Source organism: Notechis scutatus, chromosome 8 (assembly GCF_049901735.1).
Source record: "Notechis scutatus isolate UNSWTSFEM ecotype Mainland chromosome 8, rNotScu1.2, whole genome shotgun sequence".
Lineage (NCBI taxonomy): Eukaryota > Metazoa > Chordata > Lepidosauria > Squamata > Elapidae > Notechis > Notechis scutatus.
The window spans coordinates 5,156,339-5,167,221 of record NC_142016.1 but is presented as its reverse complement, the minus strand read 5'-3'; positions in this window follow the sequence as shown (position 1 = coordinate 5,167,221).

Here is a 10,883-nt window from a genome sequence, read left to right as displayed (position 1 = left end):
GTAAGTATTCTTTAGCTTAAAAACACTGAGAGATGAAACATCTTAATCATTCAGAAGTTGGTCATTAAGGCTTAATGTTTTTGCTTTCAGCATGCATTTAGGTACATATGATGTTAACAAATGCAAATATTATTATATCGACCCTGATTTTCTTGGCATTGCTTTCTTTCTCTGTGGCTTAAGTAACCAGGTCAGAGGGCAGATTCAGAAATCAAGGGCAACCTTGAGCAAATTTTGAGAATTAGTAGCACCAAATACTCTGGGGTGAGGCCCTGTTGTTGTATATTCTCCAGAAAAGGCAAGCATTTAATGACCATCCAGTTGATTGCAGTAACGGTGGGTTATTGAATAATGATTTATAATTATTTAAAAGGAAGAAGAACCTGAATTTAAACAAAAATATTTGTAGCTCAGAGAGGCTCATTGGCTTAAAGGATGCCAGAGAACTCTGGCAGTTTGAGTCCTACTACCATGTGATGGATTAAGCTCCCATCACTTGCCACAGCTCCTGCCAACCTAGCAGTTTGAAAGCATGTAAATGCAAGTAAATAAATAGGCACCACTTCAGTGGGAAGGTAACAGTGTTCTGTGTTTCCCTGCACACTTTATGCTGTGATGTGATGCTGACCACATGACTATTGAAACATCTTCAGACAGCACAGCACTAACTCAAGGATTCTACTTTTTTCTTTATTGTACTCTGCTGGTGTCTATAGGATAGGATCAAGTAAGTCAAGACAATGGCCACGAAGGTATGATTGAAGTTCCGTCTTAATTTATGCACATTGAACATAAAAATAGGCAGAGCTTCCATCATTGCGGCCACTATCTTGACTTTTACTACACTTTGTGGACAGCCCTCCCTATAGTACCTACAACACCAACTTATTTCACTTCAGTGTCCTACAGATGTGTTTCCTCTATTAACTGAATTTGTTGGTGAGAAAAATTGTGACTCCTGTTTAGGAAAGACTACTCAATAGAAAGCTCAAAGTGGATTCTTGAAGATGCTGTGCCAGAAATCTATTAAGAGAAATGCCAGGGGATGATTCTCTCAATACCCCATGTCCCTAAGTGAATTAAAATTTGTTTGGTGCTAGAACTGCGGCTTACTACTTTATGGCTGAGGACATTAAAGAGCTGCCCAAGGTGAATCTTCATTTTTAATGTGTGAATTTTGATCTGCCTTCCCTGTGGAGCTGCATTTGGGCTCTGGATAATTGATGGTGACTGGAAGCCCCCATAGAATTCGGAAGACTCTCAGAAATTCTGGTGTGCTCACCTGGGCCTCATTCACATATAAAGACAGTCAAGAGTCTTGCACACTGGATGGAGGTTGGCAATTCAGTCACTTTCTGATGTTTTCTCTTAGGTAGAAATTATCCTGCACAGTTCCTCAAGAGAAAACAGAGGGTGACTCTCCACCATTCCTTCAGAGTGGGCAGTACTCAAAACATTCAGTCCATTTTTTTTACCAAGAAAGGGCAAAATGTTTACCTTAAGCCTTGGTTTTTATGGCACCCATCCCTCTCCTTTAACCTGCCCCTCAGAAAACCAGGACTACCTTGGCTCTTCACCACTCACTTTTAGAACACACCTGTGACAAGGCCTGGTGTGACCCTCAAACTGATGGAAGCTGTGGCCCTCAGGTTTAAGATTTATTCATTTTATTTAGAGACCATCCATCTCACTCTCAGACTGATTCTGTGTGTTTGAGAGCTTACGAGGAAGGTTGTGTTTCTCTGTGCACCTCTATGCAGTGTTTATAAGCAAAGATGTTCCTCACATCTGGATTAAGAGGATTTGGAGAAATCACTCTTCGTTCTGGTGTGAATTATAGAATCACAGGACTGGAAGGGACTTTGGAGCAGGGATAGATATGATAGGGTTAACTACCAGTTCGGGATTTACGAGCTTCCCTGCACGCCGGGCTCCTGTAAATCGTCATCAGCATGCTGTGTGCAGAGACGCAGCCTTCGAAACAGCCCTCTTTTCCTGCTTTTTTAACTGCAGCTGTGCCTTGTTCGGCAGCTGAAGTTTAAAAAATCAGGAAATAAAGATCAGGTAAGAGCCCAGGTGGGCAGGTGGGCAAAAACATCAGCAGACATAGAACCGGTTCTGTGTCTGCTGTTCTTCAGAGCTACCGGTTCTACAGAGGTGGACAGAACCGGGAGAGACCCACCCCTGCTTTGGAGGCCTTCTAGTCCAACTTTGGAGGCCTTCTAGTCCAACTTTGGAGGCCTTCTAGTCAAGGCAGGAGACTTTATTGCATGCTAGATAAATGGCTGTCCAATCTTTTCTTGAAAACCTCCAGCAATGGAGTACCCACCACTTTGAGAGAAGGGTTATTCTGTTCGTTAATTGTTCTCACTGTCAGGAAATTTCTCCATAGTGCCAGGTTGGATCTCTCTTTAACAAGCTTCTATCCATTGCTTCTTGTCCTGCCCTCAGGTGCTTACTCAAGAGAGTAATACTCAAGAGAGCTCATCTCTGTGGCAGCCCCTCAAGTACTGGGAGACAGCAATCATGTCACTTCTAATCCTTCTCTTTGTTAGGCTAGAGACATACCTGATTCCTTTAACCGTTCTCTTTGGCTCTGTTGCCATATAGAAGTCACTCCAATGCAAAGTTAATTTATGGAATGATATTTTTACAGCTGTTAGAGAGGGTAAGCCACTGAGAAGATATGACTATGCAGTATTTCCCCACCAAAGCTGTGCATAAAACTGTGCATAAATGCAAAATATGTCAGGGTCCACCAAGGTAAAGGAGAACAGGGGAAAGTCAGCTTAATTGAGTAAGAATAAGGAGTCTTTCCTTCCTAGTGCTCCCCTTCTCTAATTGCTCAAGGCAGAGGTTGCAGAAGCTTTAGGGCATCCTTACCGCTTTCAACCTGGACTTCAAGGGCCCCTGACTGTTGGCTATGCAGTCTAAAGGATGCTGGGAACCAAAGTCTAGAGGGCACCAGCAGGGGTGGGATTCTACCAGTTCACACCTATTCGCTAGAACCAGTTGTTAACATTCTAAGCAGTTCGGAGAACCGGTTGTTAGAAGAAATTACTGGCCTAATCCTGTAAGGAAGGCAGGAAGGAAACATTCTGGTGTTGCTTACAGAAACTGCCTCTCCATTAACCCTTGTTACATTCTTGGGAGGACTAGACTTCCTGTCTCTGGAACTTCTCTGAAGTTTTTCCCCCTCCTTTGCTGGTCCTTTGCTTGTGTGGAGTGACCATTCAAAGTTACAATGGCACTGAAAAGAGTGACTTATGACCATTTTTCACACTTAAGACTGTTGCAGCATCCCCACAGTCACGAGAGCCCAGGCGAGGAGATGCGTGCCTCAATGTGAGTGATATTGAATTGGCCACGCCCAGCCAGTCACATGCCCACCAACTAAGCCATGCCCACAGAACTGGTTGTTAAAAAAATTGAATCCCAACCCTGGGCACCAGATTAGGGAGAGTTGCTCAGGGGTGGAATCTTGGTCCAGGTTACCTGAGGGGACCATCTTTTCCCAAGAGTTTCTACCCATCCAATCAGATTCAACAGATTGTGCATGCTGCAGATCCTATCAGCCAAGCGGTGCCAACCGATGGGAAGTAGAAGAAGGGCTTTTTCTGCTGTAGACCTTGACTTGTGGACTATTCTCCCCTTAGAATGGACTTCATCCTGTTACGTTTTTGCAAAGCTTTAAAAACTTGGCTATGTATCCAGGCCTGGGGCTAGGAATGTGTGAAGCGCCCTGTTAGTTGGGATTATTATTAGTTAGGTAATCATCATGGCTCATCTTTGTACATATTCATTCTGTTGATGTTTTTATTGTTTTAATGTCTGTTAAAGTGTTTGAATTGTTTTAAAACTTTAGAATTGTAAACTGCCCAGAGTCAATTGGTTGAATTGGGTGGCTATAGAAATTGAATAAGTGAGTGAGTGAATGAAGAGCCACAATCTCCTGAATTATCAGGAAGGTGAAGAATTACAGGCTAACACACTGGAGGATGCCTAGATAGAAGGGCAGCAACAAAATTTTAATGTTGACTCTCATCCATGGATTTGCAAGTATTTGGAATTCTTGCAATTAGTGATAGCTGTCTGAACTCCTGGATGGCCAACCCCAATAGAAATCTCAGGGGCCCCATCCTCTAGCCCAGTGATCCCCAACCTTTTTGACGCCGCGGCCCGGTACCGGCATCAGCTGGGCGCCGCGGCCTGGTACCGGCATCAGCTGGGCGCCGCCATCTTTTTTTGATGAAAAAGTGCTTCCGGTGAGCTTTCTACCCAGAAAAGCTCACCGGAAGCACTTTTTCATGAAAAAAAGATGGCGGTGCCCAGCAAGCCAGCGGCCCGGTAGGAGTTGTTCCGCGGACCGGTACCGGTCTGCGGACCGGTGGTTGGGGACCCCTGCTCTAGCCAACTTAGCAAAACTTGTGATCACTGTCCAACCTCTTCAGCCAGACTCTGGTTGGAAAGTCCAATCTTTCAGGTTTAAATTCAGATGTTGTCATTCCTGGCATTAATGCCTGAGAAACTGAAATCCAATTTTCTGCATGCTGAGCAAAGACTTGCTCTTGTGTTTTTGTCACATTCAGTTGGCTGGAAAAAAACAACTAATTTTCAACATTTATTTCAACGGAGGAGAAAAATTCAAGAGATATTCCCATGGGTGGAGTTAGGCATTCTTATTTAGTGAAGATGTGGCCAAGAAGGTATGTGTGTGTGAGAGAGGGGGAGGGGGAGGGAGAGGGCGAAGGAAGGAAGGAAGGAAGGAAGGAAGGAAGGATTTCATCACTTAGTGTTCTCTCTAATGGTTTAGCATTTCTCTGGCTTCCTGATTTCCAATCAAATCCCAAGAGAAGACATGAAGTGCCCAGTTGTTCTTTACTCTGCTGAAAGTTAAAATCATCATATTTCCTTCTATTAACTAGAGGGCAAAATGCTCTTTCATGGCTCTGCAAAGTGAGAAATACAGTAGAACCTCTGGACACAACCATAATTCATTCAATAACTTTGGTCACAACCTGATTTGGTTGTGACCTGAACCTAATTTCATCATTAGTCCCACAATAGGAAATTTGGTGCTTACAAAAAATGGTGCGGAAGGGAAAATTGGCTGCAGCCATGTTTGATCACTACCTGAGTATGTGTTCATGACCAGATTCAAAAATTTTATGAATTTTTTAGTTGGAACCTGATTTGGTCATGGTCAGAAGCATTCATGACCAGAGGTTCTACTGTATGGGTACTGTAGTCAGGGAAACTTCAAACATATTGAAAAATAAGTAATAAACAACAAAGCCATCCCAACTACCATTGTTTTCTCTCACCTCTAAAGGAAGTTCAGAAACATCATCAATGGAAATATGAAAGCAGTAGGTCAGTGTAAGGTTGCTTGGAATTTTCTGAATGAGTTCATCATCATCCTTGACCGAAAGGATCTGGCAAATAGCAGTCTGAAAGGAGGTAAAATTCGGCTGAGCAATGTAGCTGCTTTGCTCTTAGGAACAGGTAGACCAGGTTGTTTTGTGAAGCAGCTTGGAGGAGATGTGTCACTCCAGTCCTTTGACAATGCAAAGCAGTCCTCAAAGAAATGAACAGTCGTAATTCTTGAGCACCTTGACAAGATCTCAATGTCTTTGGAAGGAGAAGAACCTTTTTGAAAAATTCCAAGGCAGATTTCAGAACTGTCTTAAATCTACTACACTCTCATTGCATCACGAAGACAATAGGACTAGGTTCTAGATACAAATACAGATTAACAGAGTTGGAAGGGACCTTGTAGGTCATCTAGTCCAAACCCCTACTCAAGCAGACCCTACACCATTTCCAACAGATGGCAGTCCAAACTCTTTCTGAAAGCTTCCAGTGGTGAAGCTTCTACAACTTCTGAATGCAAGCTGTTCCATTGGTTGGTTACTGTTACTATCAGAAAATTTCTCCTTATTTCCAGGTTGAATCCCTCCTTGTTCAGTTTCAGTGCTTTGCAAAAACAGTTTGACCCTCTCTTCCTTTCTGTGGCAGCCCCTCAAATATTGGAAGACTGCTATCGTGTCTCCTCTGGTCCTTCTCTTCCTTAGACTAGCCATGCCCAGTTCCTGCAACTGTTCATTGTATGTTTTAGCCTCCAGTGGTCTCTCCAGTGCTTGGAACCCAAATCTGCTTTGTTTCCAGTGGAAGAAGGCAATCCTTCATTGGCCATTTGGTTTTGTGTCCTGAATCTTATAGGAAGATCCCAATGTTCTCTTGAGGTACCTGCCAGGAACTGTAGTCTGATTCCCCAAAGGATTATGGGCTCCAAGTTCTCAGAACTCTTTGTTCTGATTAGCATAGATCTTGGAAAATCTCCAATAGAGTAGAATATCTGTAGCTCAGGGTTGAGCTGTGGAGTTCCTGGTGCTCTCTGAGCTTGATTGTTTGCTTATTGCGGAGAGTGATTCTTTGAAGTTGTAGGTGCTCCATCACTGGAGAATTTAAAGAAGAGATTGAACAGCCATTTGTCTGAAATGGTATAGGGTCTCCTGTTTGAGCAGCGGGTTGGACTAGAAGTCCTCTAAGATTCCTTCAAACTCTGTTACTCTGTTATTCTGCTTGCAGATGCTTCATTACTGATTATGTTACTTAGTTGGATAATAAAACATCCGCAAGCAAACAACTAAGCTGAAACAATATAAAGAGCTCCACCTTTGGAAAACCTTTTGTAAAGGCTCTGGAGGAGGAGCGAGAGGAGAGCTCTGAGCTTCATCCGGCTAACCAAGATTATGGTGACAGCAACTGCCAGGGAGAAAGCAGCATGCAGGCTGGCTTCCCAAAACCCATGTCAGATCTGATGGATTGGTTGCTGCCATATTGATTTAGACTCCTTGGCTTCGGACCAAAGCAAAAAGGAACCAAAGACATTCTCGGTTATGAAATTGATCCAACGAGGTTTCTAGGTTCAAAAGAGCCACCAAAAAGGAAAAGACAAGATAGAACAGCTGTCACAGCTCATGAGGGGGCAATGACTTTTTTGGTGTGTGTGTTGGGGGTGGGGGCGGGGGGAGAATATATGTTGCCAAAGACAAGGCTTCACTGCTTCTAGTCTCCTAAAGCGGTTATCTCCAACCTCGGCAACTTTAAGACTTGTGGATTTCAACTCCCAGAATTCCCCAGCCAGCATGGGAGCTGCAGTCCACAAGTCTTAAACTTGCAAGGTTGGAGACCCTTCTCCTAAAGAGAGGATTGTCTACGGTGACTTCTGAATGAATCTGCCTCAGCCACCAAACAATTGGAGAAGCAGAGCTCTCTGTTTGCTTTGCGTAACCAGATCTTCCCAGTTTTTCCCACATTAAATCTCACTCTTGTTGTTGCCCTTAGGTAATCTCCGTTTGGAATGATTTTAGCACAAGGGTTGGCACCTGGCGAGAAAATGCCTGTGTGTCTACACCCTCACGGGCATATGCTCCATGCGCCAATATCCATTTCAGCCTTTCTGGAGAGCATGTGGAGACTTTTGGACCTTTGATAGTCTCTCCCTAACCCATTCCCTGGATGCCAGAAGAAAACAACCTCCCAAACCAGCCTGTCTAGTCAATGCATGTGTGGTTGTTGTTTTTTTTGCAACTCCCATCCTCTCTGCTATCAAAAAAGTCACCGCATGCAGAATCCAATCTGGGAGACTTCCTATTTTCAGTAGTCAGGTTACAACACTTCCACCAAGAGACCCCCCTCATCAGCAAGTTGCTGTGCACAAGGCCAATCCCAGAAATAGAGGCGCCAAGTCTTCTCTCTTACACTGTCAGCTGGCAAGTACATCAGAATAACTCCTAGTTCCTCCCCCATCCCCCTTATTTATTTCATTCTTTTAGCTGACAACAAGGATATGTTGGTCAGTAGACATCAGCAGACCTGGTTGGATTCAGTTGCTGATCCCAGAGAGTAGATTGAGGAGGGTAATCTGAAACTCCCAGGATGTAGGTAACCTGAAGGTTAGATGTGGGACTCGACAGAACCAAATAAGTTTGTTTGGGCATCTGATAGAAGTTCCAGCTCTTTCTCAGCAGCCTATATAGTTTGAGAAAGATGAAAAAGTTAAAGGAAAAGGAACCGGGAAAGAAAAGATCCAACCAAGATCCAAAAAGTTCCATTCAGCTTGGGGTCCCTTTCATTGCTTCAAGACCCCCGGAGAGCCCTATGGTTAGTTTGCTAGATCTGGCTAGGATTGTGCTTTTAAAAACATCAGACCTCTGAAGGAAGTAGGTGGATTTTTGGTGAAGAGATGAAGTTAGGAGATATGATTTACTCTCTTGTCTGCTTCCGGTGGTGTTTGGGTTAGTGATAGAGCAAAAAATATATATTGCATTTTGATTATTTTGTACTGAGGGATCCAGGATTCTGCTGCCAGTTTTGATGCCACAATCTGGTAGGCAGATGAAATTAGATTGGGGGGAGGGGCGCAACATGGAATTGGAGGGGTCATCTGCTTTTGGACCATTGATACTCCAAAGCAGTGTTTTTTTCAACCTAACAAAGCTAACACTTTGGAAAATAGACTTCAGATACAGAAAGATCTTGACAGACCTGAGCTTTGGGCCCTATCCAGAAAGATGCAATTCAATGATGAGAAAAGTAAGGTCCTGCACTTAGGCAGGAAAAAAATCAAATGCATAGCTATAGAATAAACCTGACTTAAGAGTAGTGCCTGTGAGAGGGATCTAGGTGGATCACTGTTTTAATTATGAGTCAGCAGTGTGCTGCAGCTGCCAAAAAAGCCAATGCAGTTCTAGGCTGCATCAACAGAGGGGTAGCATCAAGATTCACGAAACGTGATAGTGCAGATCTGTAGTGCTCTAGTGAGGCTATACTTGGATTATTGCATTCAGTTTTGGTCACCATGATGTAAAAAAAGATGCTGAGACCCTAAAAAGATTGCAGAGAAGAGCAACAAAGATGATTGGGGGTCTGGAAGCTAAATCACAAGAAAAACAGTTGAGGGAGCCAGGTATGTCTATCCTATGAAAGGAAAAATTAGGAGAGGCATGATAACTGTCTCCCTGTACTTGAAGGGCTGTCATAGAGTTGGGAGGCCAACATTCTCCCAAGTATCAGAGGGCAGCACAAGAAATAATGGTTGGAAGCTGGTTAGAGATTAGCTAGAAGTGAGGAGAAATTTCCTGGCAGTGAAAACCATCAATGAAATAGCTTGCCTCCCAGAGTTGTGGGTTCTCCATTGCTAGAGGTTTCAAGAGTAGACTGGACAGACATTTGATTGGGATGATATAAGGTCTCCTTCCTTGACTAGGGGATTGGATTAGAAGACCTCCGAGATCCCTTCCAACTCTATGATCCTATGTTCCAACCTTGGCTACTTTAGGATGTATGAACTTCAGCTCGCAGAATTCTCCTGGCTAGCTGGGGAATTCTGGGAGTTGAAGTCACTTATCATAAAATAGTGAAAGTTGAGAAGAACTGCTCCAAACTATCTGTAAGGATCCAGGAAAAAGGAAGACAGCCATTGAAATGAAGTTAATTTCTTTTGACATGGGAGATGAACTGGAAATTCAGGGTTCTCTGACAACTGAAATCCATGAAGACCCAAAAATAACAGTGAAATCCAGTGGACAAAGCCATTAAGAAGGTAACCATGATTGTACGATCTGATGTCCATGAAAACAGGTAGAACTTTGATTGTGCCATCATGGCTGCTTCCTTGCCTTTTTTGATTGTTCTGATTGCACTGTCACGACTGCTTCCTTGCCTTTTATGACCAGGCCCTGCAGACACCCCAGGAACACTTAAGCAAACTGTTTCCTAGAACTGTGCATTTCCCTGCTGACTCCTGAGAGATTGGATCTTGTCCATGTTTGCCCCCAGCTCTGCAGCTAGCAGGGAGGTCAAAATAAGTGGTAGATCTATTACTTAGTGACGCTTTTATGGCTGGTGTATCTGACAGTCTTCCGAGTGCAATGGTGCTGCTTAGGCTGGGTGCCCTGCCAGAGTTCTTCACCACCTGCTGAATAATTCACTAGTGCATGGGCCTTTAATTCTCATGCTCCTTCCTTGTTGTTTGGAGAAAGCTACTCTCTTGAGTGCATTGGAGGAAGCCATTCTCAGAGATGATTCACTCCACCCTTCCGCCCCGCCTACCTTGGGTTCAGTCCACATTGAGCAAAGTGGTTCTTCCAGGGAAGCAGAAGAGAGCAAATCAGGATTTGTCATTGCCAAGGCAACTTAATGGCTGAGGTTATGCCACACAGTCAGGCAACCTGCGATGTGCATGGATGCTGAGTAGTTCAATGTGATTTGGGGATTCAGCCCCTGGTCCATCCAACCCAGGTTTACTGAAATAATTTGGGTTGGCTACTTCCTGTGCTTCTACAACACCTTTATTCTAAATTAACCAATGGGGCTGCAGCCACCAAATAACAAGGCACGAATAAACTAAAGGCTATCATGTTGTGCAAATGCAGAAACTAGGTATATGGCCCAACTGGTTCTACACAGATGAACTCCGACATTGCCTTAACATAATGTGTGACCCAGGCCATTACACCAAACCGAAAAACAGGTAGTCCTCAACTTATGACCACAGTTGGGACCAGAGATATTCTGTGGGAAGATGGGTGGCCAATAAGAAAGATGATAGACAGATACAGGGGAAACTCGAAAAATTAGAATATTGTGCAAAAGTTCATTTATTTCAGTAATACGACTTAAAAGGTGAAACTAATATATGAGATAGTCTCATTACATGCAAAGCAAGATAGTTCAAGCTGTGATGTGTCATAATTGAGATTATGGCTTACAGCTCATGAAAACCCCAAATCCACAATCTCAGAAAATTGGAATATTGTGAAAAGGTTCAATATTCTAGGCTCAAAGTGTCCCACTCTAATCAGCTAATTAAGCCA